This window comes from Herpailurus yagouaroundi, unplaced genomic scaffold, assembly GCF_014898765.1.
Source record: "Herpailurus yagouaroundi ecotype Mexico unplaced genomic scaffold, PumYag 67641, whole genome shotgun sequence".
Taxonomy (NCBI): Eukaryota; Metazoa; Chordata; class Mammalia; order Carnivora; family Felidae; genus Herpailurus; species Herpailurus yagouaroundi.
In genome coordinates this window covers 2,437,486-2,451,064 of record NW_024420442.1, presented here as the reverse complement: position 1 = coordinate 2,451,064, position 13,579 = coordinate 2,437,486, and the positions used below count along the sequence as shown (strand labels likewise).

Below are 13,579 nucleotides of genomic sequence, written 5' to 3'. Positions count from 1 at the left end.
GGCGGGGGGGGGGAGGGGCTTGAACCTACGAACTGTGAGATCATGACCTGAGCCGAGATCAAGAGTCGGACGCTTAACTGACGGAGCCACCCAGGCGACCCCACAGGACCTCTTGAGACCCACCCAGCCAGGCTCTGAAGAACCATGGTGCTACTCTGGCAAAAACAGCACTGCCTCTACCCTGGGTAAGACTTCAGCTCCCCTGATCTTTCTCTTCCATTTGGGATTGCCAGGCTGCCGGTATCTCCCCTCAAACAGCCCCTGCAAGCCCATCAAAGAGAACACTGGGCGGGGGAGACTTCAGCTGCGTGAGGCTTGCCCGTCCGTGGCCAGTTTCTCCCGTCCAGGGCGCTGACATGTCCTAGGTTGGACACCAGGAAGCACAGAAAAGTGTTCTATGTGTTTTGCTTTGTCCTACTCAACTCTTCAGTAGAACGTGAGCCTCTAAGGACAGAGACCGGCTCGTAATCGCATACTGGTGATGGATTAATTTTCTACTACAATCGTCAACAAGCATTTCTGAATCCTTACTCTGGATCTGGCACAGTGCCAGGTGCGAGAGCTACCACTGAGGGCAAGATTTAAAAAGGCTCTTCTCTCATGAGCTTACATTCCAGGCAGTGTTGTGTGACAACGAATACATAAGCAAATAAATAATTCTGATTTCTGATGAGTGGAGGGACAAGACTGCCTTAGATAAGGTGGGCAGAGAAGGTCTCCATTAGGGACTAAAGTCTGAATTTGGGGGCGCCTGGTGGCTCAGCCGGTTAAGCATCCGACTTTGGTTCAGGTCACGATCTCATGGTTCGTGAGTTCAAGCCTAGCGTTGGGCTCTGTGTTGACTGTGTGAAGCCTGCTTGGGATTCTCTCTCGCGCTCTCCTTCTGTCCCTCCCTCCCTCGCCCCCCCCCCCCAAAAAATTAATAAAATAAAATAAAACATTTTTTAAAAAGGTTTGAATTTTAACCCAAGTATGTTGAGAAGCCATCCGAGGTTGTGAATACTACACAGTGATATATCGGGTGTACACATCTGGAAGGATCACTCTGAGTGGTGAGTAGGGAGAACAGGCCATCGGGGAGACAGAAACATTTAGAAGGTGAGTAATCCAGATGAAAGTCGATGGTGGTGCAGACTGGGGTGGTTGAGAGAATGAGAGATGGTCACACTTGGGATGCGCCTCAAAGTCAAAATCCACAGGAACGGCCGACTGGCCACGGGAGGTGAGCGGAAGAGAATCAAGGGCAACAGCCAGATTCGGGCTCTCGAGCAACAGCGTGAGTGAGGCCAACCGCTACTGAGACGGGGAAGAGCGGGGAAAGGGAGGGACCGGAGCTCGCATTTTGTCATGCTGAGGTGCCGGCCTTTATGGGACGGGACACGGCAAGTAGATAGTCAAGTGCACGCGAGTCTTGAGGTCAGAGGAGAGGGTCGGGTCTGGTGCTACTCCGTGCTAAGAGGACACGCCCAGAGGATACGAGAAATGTGTAAGACACAGTTGAGAAGCAAAAGTTCACGCGGAAGATCTAGCTGGTTACTCCTTGCATGTCCCCAGGTGAGCCTGGACTCAGGATGGACCCTGGGCCTCCCCTGGGAACATGGCCCTCAGAAGGTTCTTTATGTCTCTGATTGATGAGATTGTTTTCTATGTTCAGAGCAATGGGGCGTGTTGTACCGGCTCGTCGGGACCTCTCAGAATTGTCTATCAAGATTCAAGATGTACCCGGTTTCGATGTTGGAATCCTGAGTTTTGTTTCGCAAAAGCCCTAGACCGAGGGGCTCGAGCGGGCTCTCCTGGGCAGAGACATGTCACAGGTGTCCCTGTGGTTTGCTTCTACTTGCTCCCGTGTCGTCCTGGATAGGGAAGGACTTGCTTAGGTTTTAGCCAGAGGGGACGGGCACGAAGCAAACAGGATGACAGAGTTCAGTCAGCCTGAGGCTAGGGACCAAGCCTTTATTCATCTGTGTGTGCCGCAAAGAGGGCTGGGTAAGTGGGAGGTCCTCAATGCAAGTTTGCTGAACTTAGTGGAAGAGGTGGGACTGGCTGGATGGGCAGGATTTTGCATAAGCTTAGAGGAGAAGGAGGGCATGCCAGATGGAGAAAACAACTCGACGTAGGCCCCAAAGCAAGAACAGGCCGGGTTTGTTTGTGGAAAGCTGCCCTCTCAGTCTCCGCACTCCACAATGCCTGGCTCAGTCACCAAGCAGTGGGCATTTAATACAGTCTGCCACTTGCCGGGCATCCCTGTCCCAGCTTGCTGCCACGCCCTTCTCGGGCGCTCCCCTGCTTGTTTTCTGGGCAGCGCTAAGGGTGACGGCACGGCACGCTCCTCCCGCACCCGCCCGGTCACTTGCGAGGGCGCACGCTGAGGCCGAGCGGTCTAGCTCCGGACCTCACCGCGTCGTGGACGGTTGGCCGGCCTCGCCTGCCTGCGATTCCGTGATGAGGATTCCAGATGGGACTACGCCAACTGTTCATCCTCAATCCCTTACGTCGGTTCCAAAGGCAAAACTCCCAGCGCTTACGCTCGTCTAAACAGCCTTTCCTTAGTCCCAGGGCAGCCTCCGAAAGAAATCCATCAAGGAAAAGAGGAGACGCTCTCGGGGATGAACCAAAAGCTTTCTGTCTGTATGAGCAGGAGGGAAAATGGGAGGTTTCATGCCTGGACCTCAGGGATCCTCCGACATAACCATCGCCCCCTCCCGCAGCGGCAGGTGCCTGAGAGATTTGTGTCCAATCACGCGGCAGCCCGTGGCCAATGCAGGACCAGAACCGAGTTTTCCCGGTTCCCGGCCCGGTCCTCTACCACGGTTTGGTGCCCTACTCACTCCGACCCCCGGCAAGAATTCGTCCCCAAAGAAGGTGGGTGCAGTACATTTCCCAGTGAGCAACCATCCCTCCGTGAAGCACGTGAAGGGCCGGGACAGGGAAGGGTGGCAAGAGGCCGAGCCAAGGCATTACAGTTACCAGGGCTGAGCGAGACATGTTCCTGACTGCTTTATGGGCTCCGCAGCCGCACTGCTCCTTTGCTTTGAGCCAAGTCGAGCGTGCTCTGTGTCGTGGGATGGGGGCTCAGGGAGAAGAGCGAACAAAACAGACCTTCCTGCTGGCAAAAGTGTGAGGCCGCACTACGAAATGACCAGCAAAGGCGGGGGCGGGGGTGGGGAGCCGGGGCGACCGCTGCTACAAGTGGCAGCCGCAGAAAGCCCTGGCCCAACCGGCATCGCCTCCCACCCCGAGACCTGCCGGTTCACAGCAGCTGGTCAGAGAGTTCACAGCCATGCGAACGGAACAGGCTTGCCTCTGTGCCCTGCCCGGGGCTTCTGACTCAGAGCGGGTGACGAATGGGCTGGGCCGGTTCGTCAGCACGGGGGACCCAGGCACCGGCGAGCTGCCAGGGACTTCTTTTGGGATTGAAGTCACTTCCTGTATGGGACCCCCAAGCACCCGGCTGCACCCCCACACAGCTCAGGCTTCCCCGGGGGGGGGGGGGGGGGATCACAGGCGGGGTGAAGAAATGTGAGCAAAATCCGACAGGCAGAGGGCAGCGGAGGGAGCCCACATGGGGTCTGAAATGTGACACCTCTCCTTCCAAGCACCAAATCAGAGAATCAATGAATTCAGCATGCAGATCACATTCCTCCCCAGTGCCGGCACCTCTCTCACAGAATGAGTGTTAGTTTCGGTCCCTCACATGGCTTTGAATCTTTACTAGGGGAAAAAAAAAAAAAAAGCATTATAATGCCATTACAGTAAATACCTCATAAGTCTGGTTTAGGTGAGGTACTGGCAGAGTTAGAAATCATTGGATTTGAGCAGATAAGGGAATCTTATCCTTCAAACATCCAAACTTTGAAACAGTATTTTTGATGACATGAAATATACGTGTATATACTGCAGGATTGATTCCCACATTTCTTAACTCACTCAAATCTTTCTCCAGCTAACTCGGGGGAATCAGAAGCAACATCCTTTATTATGCTCTACCTTTTTGTTTCTCTGTCTCTTTTCAGGATATCGGGCCTCCGGCAGGCGCTTCCCCCCTCCGTTTGTCTGAGCTTCTTTCCCCGCACCATCCCTCACTCCAACATTGTGATCTGTATGGCTAGGAAACCAGATTACAAAGCTCTTTAGGGCTAGGTTGTGATTATAAACAAGGCCCTCGAGAAGGGCCCGGGGAATAAAATCTGCGGCTTTGGTGCTATCTTTGTGTGCTTAAGGGAGTTTGTAGCTATTTCCTCCTTCCAGAATCGGGCAAGTCACCAGAGAACAGAAGGTGCCAGAAGCCTGGCCTAGGGTTAAGTGCTGTGCTACTGAATATCTGCCTGGGATCAGGCCAGGCCTCAAAACTCCCTGTCCCCATACCAACTCCCTGGCTCAGACAGCTCTGAGTGACAGAAAATTGGGAAGAATAGCTAAGAATAAACACGAGGCCATGCCAGATTCTTCTTTCAGCAGATGAAGTGCTGACAAAGCAGGGGCAGCGCTAGCTTTGGGAAATGTGCTCTGACCTCCGACAGAGGAGCGTCTCTGCCTTCTTCCCAGAGCTGTGAAGCACTGAGGACATTAAAAAGGTGATTTCTCGTGTTCAGGCAGATCTTTAGGGAAACCCAATGACATTTGTTAAAAAATGCACTAATCGGGGCACCTGGGTGGTTCAGTCGGTTCAGCGTCCGACTTCGGTTTAGGTCATGATCTCGCAGTTCAGGAGTTCGAGGCCCGCATCAGGCTCTGTGCTGACAGCTCAGAGCCTGGAGCCTGCTTTGGATTCTGGGTCTCCTCTCTGTCCCTCGCCTGCTTGTTCTCTTTCTCGCTCCTTCCCTCCCTCCCCCTCTTTCTCTCTCCCTTTCTCTCGGAAAAATAAATGTTTTCAAAAATGCACTAATCAATTTTTAAGTGCACAGTACTCTATTGTTAACTAGCAGTATGTTATAAAGCAGGTATCTGGAACGTACTCATCTTATCTTGTATAACTGTAACCTTATACCCCTTGAACAACAACATTCCATATCCCTGTCCCCTCAACCCCTGGGAACCACCACCCTACTGTCTACTTGTATAACTTTGACTATTTTAGGCACCTCCTATAAGGGGAATTGTGCAGTATTTGTCCTGTGACTGGCTTATTTCACATAGGATAACGTCTTCTAGGTCCATCCATGACTCACCAAATTATATATATTAGTTAGTTGTAGTTCTTTGTATGCCAATTGTACCTCAAGGAAGCTAGGAGGAGAATGATGAAGCAGCCATGGGTTCAACCTTCAAGCAAAAAAAAAAAAAAAAAAAAAAAAGTGATATGCACTTATCAGAAGCAAGCTGAACAAGGTGAATTCTGAAGTTTCTTAACTGTAGCAAAACTTGAGATCTTTGAGGTCTTTCTTAAAAATCTTAGGAGAAAAGCAGCACATGCAAGTTACAATGTAACAGCAATAGCTATCATGTGTTCCATATTTTTATAAGTCAGAAACCACTTTCAGGGGCATTGCTTCATCTGACAAGCTGCAGAGAAAGCCATTCTCCCTCCCATCCTCAGCCATTACTTACTTTGGGAAGCAACCCTTGAAAACTTTCATTACTGACAGGTGCATATGGCCACTGTGTCCACAACCTCCACAGGCAAGAATTTCCATGGGGTGTTGTGGCGGGAGCTGGGCCAGCCCCCAAAGGCCCAGATACGCACAAGATAAAAAAGGGGGGGATTGCCTAGATGCTGGGGTTCCTGCCTTCTGGGGAATTCTAACCCCAGAGTTCTGCCTCTGCCAGACCATTAACCCCCACAGGATGTAGAGAAGTCTCCCACAGCCTGTCCAGTATCATTGCTAGCCCAGGATGGAAGTAAAAATGCAGAATCCACAGATCGTCATTATTTTGGTTTGGACGTCGACCAACTAGCGGGATGATGATAACGGAAAAGTTATTTATCATCTCTGAACCCTGATTTGACATTTGTAAAACAGGGGTGGTAAAACTCACCCCTACCTAGTTTCCAGATATTTGGAGAGTTAAGCATCCAAATAAATGAAATATTACAATGCAATATTTTAGTTTTCAAGGTCAATTCCTTAGAAGTCCTTGGAATGATCACATAAGTCTGGAAGATTCTTTTTTTTTTTTTTTTTTAAAGTCTGAGAGATTGTAACATTGGGGCACCTGGGTGGCTCAGTCGGTTGTGTGAAATAAATTTAAATGGGAAACTCCAGCCCAAGTGACTGTTGCATGTGGATCTTAGAAACCCTTTAGCCAGAATGAGTTTGGCAGTGATTCTATAAGGGGATATGTGACTTACATTTAAGAACGGACTCCTTGGGTGAGTCTCCTCCAGATTCAAGAAAACAAGACCCACACAGAGTAGGGCAACGAAGCCAAAGAGGCAAAGCGAAAACGAATCATCATAACCTCTTTCAGATACAGCCCTTCCCAACCCCTGCACCTCCTTACATCTCTGCCCCTCCAATCCCTTCTTTTTTTAAATTTTTTTTTTCAACGTTTATTTATTTTGAGGACAGAGAGAGACAGAGCATGAACGGGGGAGGGGCAGAGAGAGAGGGAGACACGGAACCGGAAACAGGCTCCCGGCTCCGAGCCGTCCGCCCAGAGCCCGACGCGGGGCTCGAACTCCCGGACCGCGAGATCGGGACCTGGCCGAAGTCGGACGCTTAACTGACTGCGCCAGCCAGGCGCCCCCCTCCAACCCCTTCTTAACCAACCAGCCGATCAGCCGACCAGCCGCCGTGTGGACAGCTGACCTGTACCTGGTTTAGGGCCCACCTGTCAGAAAAGTGGAGCCACGGTTCTGACAGATCTACACGCCGTGGGTTGATCTACGCGGACTCCGGCCCCTCTTTTCCTACGGGAGACACTAAAGGCAGTAAGAGCAGATGATATCCTTAATTTGCTCATGCCTGAGATTCGAAGGGAAACAATGGCAGAAATGAATTGTTATAGTCACCAAGTACGCCAGGATTTACACACACACACACACACACACACACAGAAACTCTAGTATACCCTAATGGTTATGGTTCAAATAAACACTGAGGGAGTGAGGTCAGGAACAGTCACCCACTTTCTACCTCTCAGGGTCTTGTGGGAATTTGGCCTTCACTTCTAGGGAAAAATCTGCAAATGGCTCCACGAAGTCATTGTCTTCCTGGGAGAGGGACCACCTTGGGTGGGGCGACCTTGGCTTTGGGAGGGGCGCAAGTTCCCTCTCTCAGTGATGCGCAGGGACACCGAGGGAGTCTGCTCGCTCAATCTTGTCAGAGCATTCGCCGTCGGTTCATTTCTGCTGAATCAACCCTGGGGCATTAGGACCACCACAGGCACTGAGAGCTGCCCGGCCCGTGTGAGAACAACTTCACAAAGAACAATCCTCAGGCTTTCTTATCCAACACCGCCACGGATGGCTCCACGCAGAACCAGAACCTGGGACTCGTGATAAAGGTATTTGGCCTGGGAAAGTACCGTAACTGACAAATGGGGGAGTAGATGAAACAAGCACTCTCTATCTCACGAAAAAGGTGGTTTGGTGCTTGCAGTCCAGTCTGTTACCGAATTAGAAAATCAGCATCTCGCACACATTCCCTGAGAGTGGGATGGGGAGGCGACGGCCAGTTGGTCCCCAGGGAATGTAGCGAAGGCTGTCGGTAGTCGCCAAATATACCAGGCATGCCTCTCCATGCCCCAGTCTCTCTTGCAGGTAGGTTGGGGCAAGGGGATTAGTTCCGGCCATTGAAATGTGCACGGAAGTGATACGTGTCCCTTGTGGGATGAGGCAGTTAAGGTAGGTGGGCTTCTGGCTGTCTTTTTTCTCTGCCATGGTGCCCTTGGAGGTCACGTGTTCCAGATGGCATTGCTGCATGATAGAAAAGGGCCAACCAGTCCACGTCAAACTTTATTCATGTGCTATTTGTTACTGCGTCAGAGTCTTGCCCATCCTGACTATTACAGGAGGCAAGGCAGCAGCCCATCCAGAAGACCGGAGACTTTAGTGCAAGAAACTAACCTGGCCACACTCACAAACTCTATGAGGATGACTGGGTTTCACATTTCCCGAGACTTTCTTCAACAAAATGCTATCTCTGAGGGAGCGTGGTTCGTCCCAAGATAGTAACTTCAAGGGTAAAGGCCGCCTCTCCCAAGACACATGTCTCTGAAATATCACCAACCATCCACAATTCATTCAAGAGCTCATGAAATCTCTTCCTAGGCACCCATCACCTCCTGCTACTTCCCGTTTTAGGACCATCACTGGACACAGAGCTGGTTTAGAGCCTCTGTATCAGAACTTCCTCATAAATTCGGGTTCCCATAAAACCAAAATGAGAGAAAAGTAAAAAAGAAGACACAGCCAAATTTCTCTCTATCGAGATCTTCTCAATTCCTTGAGGGCCCTGGCTCAATCCACTTGTAAAGTTCAGAACAGAAAGAAAAGAAACTTCCCTCATTCACGGTTTCGAACATGTCTAGATCTCAGTGAGCCAGCATGACCAGCATAGGACTAGAGGCACGACGCTTTAAAGCGCGAACCAAAAGAGCCAGGGACAAGGTTGGCTTGGTACTCTTCACAAAGAAGGGAAGACATCTGGACTATCTTTTGCCGTAACCAGCAGAAAGCCCTACCTTTCAGAACATCTACTCGCTGAGATGACAGGGACCCCATATCTGACTGCTTATTGCAAATGACCAAACCATGGTCTTAAAAAGCAGTTCTTGGGGCGCCTGGGTGGCGCAGTCGGTTAAGCGTCCGACTTCAGCCAGGTCACGATCTCGCGGTCCGTGAGTTCGAGCCCCGCGTCGGGCTCTGGGCTCACGGCTCGGAGCCTGGAGCCTGTTTCCGATTCTGTGTCTCCCTCTCTCTCTGCCCCTCCCCCGTTCATGCTCTGTCTCTCTCTGTCCCAAAAATAAATAAACGTTGAAAAAAAAAAAAAAAGCAGTTCTTTCAAAGGCAGGTCACATTACCAGTACAAGTTTGCAAAGCCATACATAGGCATTTCATTTCCTTGAGCTAGGACTTAATGAAAACGTTGACGTATTCAACCCCTGCTGAATGAAAAGGCCTGTCTGGTGGTCAGGAGCATGCAAAAGCCACGGCCTGGGCATCGTCTAGGAGCCTGCCCCTCACTCTGAAGCTAGAATCTGGTTCCATTGGGAGGAGATGGCCAGAAAAGTCCCTACTCTCTGACCCAGAAGGCCTCTTCTGAGCATTGCCCAATGCTCTGTTATACAACACGCAAAATAAATAATCAACTTGAAAAGTCAGGCAGCCAAGGCTCTGCTCAAATAATAAGCCCTTTTACAAGCTTCTTGTCACCTGCCGGAATCAGCTCCAGAGGAACACCAGGAACTCTAAATTCTATTGTTCTCATCAACTACTTGGGGGAAACGGACAAACTTCAACGGCTCTAGTGGTCTTCTGAGAGGCGGAATCATAAAGGTTTTCATCCACCAGCACCCTGTCCTCGATCTCAGTAATTTAGTTATGGCTCCCGTCCGACTGTCTCTGAGAGGTCTCCGTTACCAGTGCGAGCTGGAAAGGGGTCCTGGCCTTGTCATAGAAAACATACCCCTCTTTACTTTCCCTCTCGCCTGACTGTTGGGGTGAGAAAGGGAAGAACATAACTGCCGACCTTTTCAGAAAATTCGTCGGGAGGGAGTGAAAGGGCGGGGCAGAGGCATCTCAGGTGCCCTCCTCTGCCTGTGAAAGCTCTCTCTGGCTTAACTAAAAAAGGAAAGACAAGCTCCGCTCAAGGAAAACTTCAAAAATCATGTTTCGTGCACAACGTGATGATACGATGAGGATACACTGTTGTTAACCCAGAATGGTCTCTCTGGGTTGGAAAACACAGGATGGGATCTCTCTCTTTTTTTTTTTTTTTCTTTTTAAGTTTATTTCTTTCTTTTGGGGGGGGGGGTGCAGAGAGAGGGAGAGAGAAAGAGTTCCAAGCAGGCTCTGCACTCTCAGTGCGGAGCCCGACACAGGGCTCGAACTCACAAACTGTGAGATCGTGACCTGAGCCGAAACCAGGAACTGGATGCTCAACCGACTGAGCCACCCAGGCACCCGAGGATGGGATCTCTCGTGAAGGGGTCTTGTTAAGGGAATCTGGTACGAAAAATCTGCAATAAAACTCATTTCTGATGGCCCACAAAAGGGATTTTCGGATCTATTAGGACATGAGTATTCCAGGACCCTCAGCCCACAGATGCAAAGCTCAGGATGTACCTTCTGTCTAAACCTTACTACCCTCCCTCTACCCCTCGCTGATCCCTCTTTCAAAATCGGCGTGTCTCTATACCTAGCCTCTACACATACTGCCTTGCCCGCACTTGTGTCCTTCGCTCGCTTACGGGTTTTCCGAGAGCAGAGACCAAGCGTTATTGATCTCTGCATCTCTGCTGTCTAGCACGGTCCCTGAAAATCATAGGTGTTCGTTAAATCACTGAATTAACAATAAGATTAACAGTAAATATAGTTAATACTTGAGTGTTCAGTAACTCTGTTTAAATTGCCTGTATTTTTTTCTCATTTTCCAGCCGAGGAAGCTGAGGCACTGATAGGTTAAGAAGCTAACACGTGGCCAAGCAACCACATAAACTATGTGACGAGGCTCTGGAACGCTCTTCCTTCTTGGCCACTACATGGACTAGTACACGGGAATAAGTGAGATGCTAAAAGGGGTACACACATATGAAACCATTGAACATGAACTGAAATTCATCTGATTTCGAAGCCTGGCGTATTCCCACGAAAACTTACTGAACGCCTAGCATTCTGTGCCGAACCCGCTGGTAAGAATTATGGTCGTATTCCTCAAGAAGAGAGACAAATAACAAAAGCTTGCTGAGCACTTACTACGTGCACTGTTCTAGGTACTTCACGCGTATTCGCTTCTTTTCTTTTACTTGTTTTTGAAAGAGAGAGAAAGCACGAGCAGGGGAGGGGCAGAGAGAGGGAGACAGAGGATCCAAAGCAGGCTGTCACTCGGGGCTCGAACCCACGAGCCGTGAGATCTTGACCTGAGCCGAAGTCGGACGCTTGACCGACTGAGCCTCCCAGGCGCCCCGCATTCGCTTCTTTAATCTTCACAAAACCTCAACAAGGGTAGCGCTATTGTTACTAAGTCGAGACAAAGCAGATGAGAGACTGAGGCCCAAGGAGGTTAAGCAACTTGCAAGAACCACCATTTGAACCCAAGCGGCCTAGCTCCAGAGCCCGTGCGCTTACCCACCACTCCTCTGCCGCCTGCCTCTTCCATTTACAACCATGCACGACTCCAGTTCAATGAAATAAGGGCGCCACGACACAGGAAAAGTTCTATGGAAACTCTGAGAAGGAAGTGATTCATTTTGCCTGGGGGAGGGGGGCTCCAAGAAGGCTCTGCGGAACCAGGGACGCTTGAGCTGGGCCTTAAAGACATGAGACGAGGAAAGAAATGCGAATGCGAACAGCACATGGAGACCAGTGAAACCTCTCTGTTTCCGAAGCCATCACGAACTAAAACACAAAGCTAAGCACGGAGCCCGGCTCTACCCTACCTTCCGGTGCCGAGGCGACTTCTCAGCGAGGAACAGGGGAATAACTCGTGGAACCGTGGCCTGGATACTTAAGTCCGTTTCCCCACTTGGTTAGAACTCTGCCCTGGGGTTTAGTCGTCCTCAAAGTATCGGTAGGAATCTCTTTTCCTCTTCCTTCCGTGCAATAGATCATGTTTCCGGAAGGGGACCCACAGGCTCACTTTAGTGTAACTGAAGCCAGACCCTCCAAGGTTGGCAAAGGAGGCTGGAATCACCACGTGGGCAACTTAGAACAGCCAGATCTCACGGCTCCAATTTTTTTGCCCCACACGTGGAGATACTCTCTCCTCTGTTAACCATGGGGGTTCTAAGTCTGGCTTCATTAAAGGCTTTCCAGGGGCTTCCTTAGAGTTTGTTCTACTCAAATCCGCTGGCAACTTCCATTCCCTCAGCCTCTAGCTTCTCTGGGGACTACTGCCTACTATGCCAAGAAATGCAGGCGAATGAGGACAAGTAAACCCCAACAACCAGTGGGCACTCTGGGGGCAAACGTCCAACCATTCTTCCCATTCTGAACACCTCTGCTAAACATCCCACACTCCGTACCATTTGCTGCTCCCTTTCTCCACTCTTTTTTTTTTTTTAATGTTTTTATTTATTTTTCAAGAGAGACATTGACAGAGTGTGAGCAGAGGAGGGGCAGAGAGAGAGAGAGAGGAAGACACAGAGTCTGAAGTAGGTCCAGGCTCTGAGCTGTCCGCCCGGAGCCCGACGCGGGGCTGGAACTAGTGAACCGCGAGATCATGACCTGAGCCGAAGTCAGTTGCTCAACCGACTGAGCCCCCCAGGCGCCCCTCAAAATCTAACTTCTGATATACTTCCAGCCTTGTTCTTGGTAGGTTAGACTCTGAGGGGCGCCTTGGGAGCAGCTCGAACAAAACTGCTGTGTTACACAACTCCAGAGGGCGCCAGCCACGTTTCATTCAGTGCCATTGATGTTATGCAACGTGGTGACCCTGTTTCCCTCGAGTCCTCTTTCTCCAGCATCCTACACCTAATCTCTTAGCAGGTTCGGTTGGCTCTACTTGCAAAATATATCCAAGAATCCAACAACTTCTCTCCAGTTCCACTGCCAGCAGCCTGGTCCAAGCTCGTCCCCTGATAACTTATTATCCAAAAAAAAAAAAAAAAAAAAAAAAACAAAACCCACAAACAAACCAACCAACCACGAGAGCAATCCTTTTTAAATGCGTCAGACCACACCACTCCTCTCCTCAGAATTCCCCAATGCTTCCTATCTCGCTCAAAGACAAAGTCAAAATTCTTACAATGGCCTATAAGACCATGAATTGGTTTTTTTTTTTTTTTTCCTCTTTGGCATTTATCTATCTATCCTGTGTATTTTTTTTTTAATTTTTTTTTCAACGTTTATTTATTTTTGGGACAGAGAGAGACAGAGCATGAACGGGGGAGGAGCAGAGAGAGAGGGAGACACAGAATCGGAAACAGGCTCCAGGCTCTGAGCCATCAGCCCAGAGCCCGACGCGGGGCTCGAACTCACGGACCGCGAGATCGTGACCTGGCTGAAGTCGGACGCTTAACCGACTGCGCCACCCAGGCACCCCCTATCCTGTGTATTGTATGTATTCATCTCATTTATTGTCTATTGCCCCCAGATGAACATAAGCTTCACGGGTCAGGAACTCGGTCTGTTTTGTTCACCGATGAAGCCTCAGTATCTACAATAATACCTGACGCAAAATGCACACTCAGTACATATTTGTAGATGAAATAAATGAAGTGGGTTAGGAAGGGGGAAATCTCTATGCACAGGCCAGCATCCTACCAAAACACAATATAACAAGTGAAATGCTATTTGAGTAGCCAGCTAGGGCTGGGACCAAGTCAAATCCCAAGAGATGCTCAGTTCCTATTTCCTACTGTTTGTGTTTCCACTGTTTTGCTATTTTACCTGATGAAGTCTCCTTTCCTCTGCTTCCTAAAGACAAAGAAATTCGCCTATAGGTGGGAAGGAGCGCCCCCTGGTGGAAGCCAGCCT

General features: G+C 50.0%; 1 long non-coding RNA gene across 3 annotated transcripts in view; it reads right to left on the bottom strand.

The window, feature by feature from the left end:
- The window catches only part of LOC121025483 (uncharacterized), an 88,776-nt gene that overhangs the window by 61,836 nt on the left and 13,361 nt on the right, over positions 1 to 13,579 (bottom strand). The window lies entirely within an intron of this gene.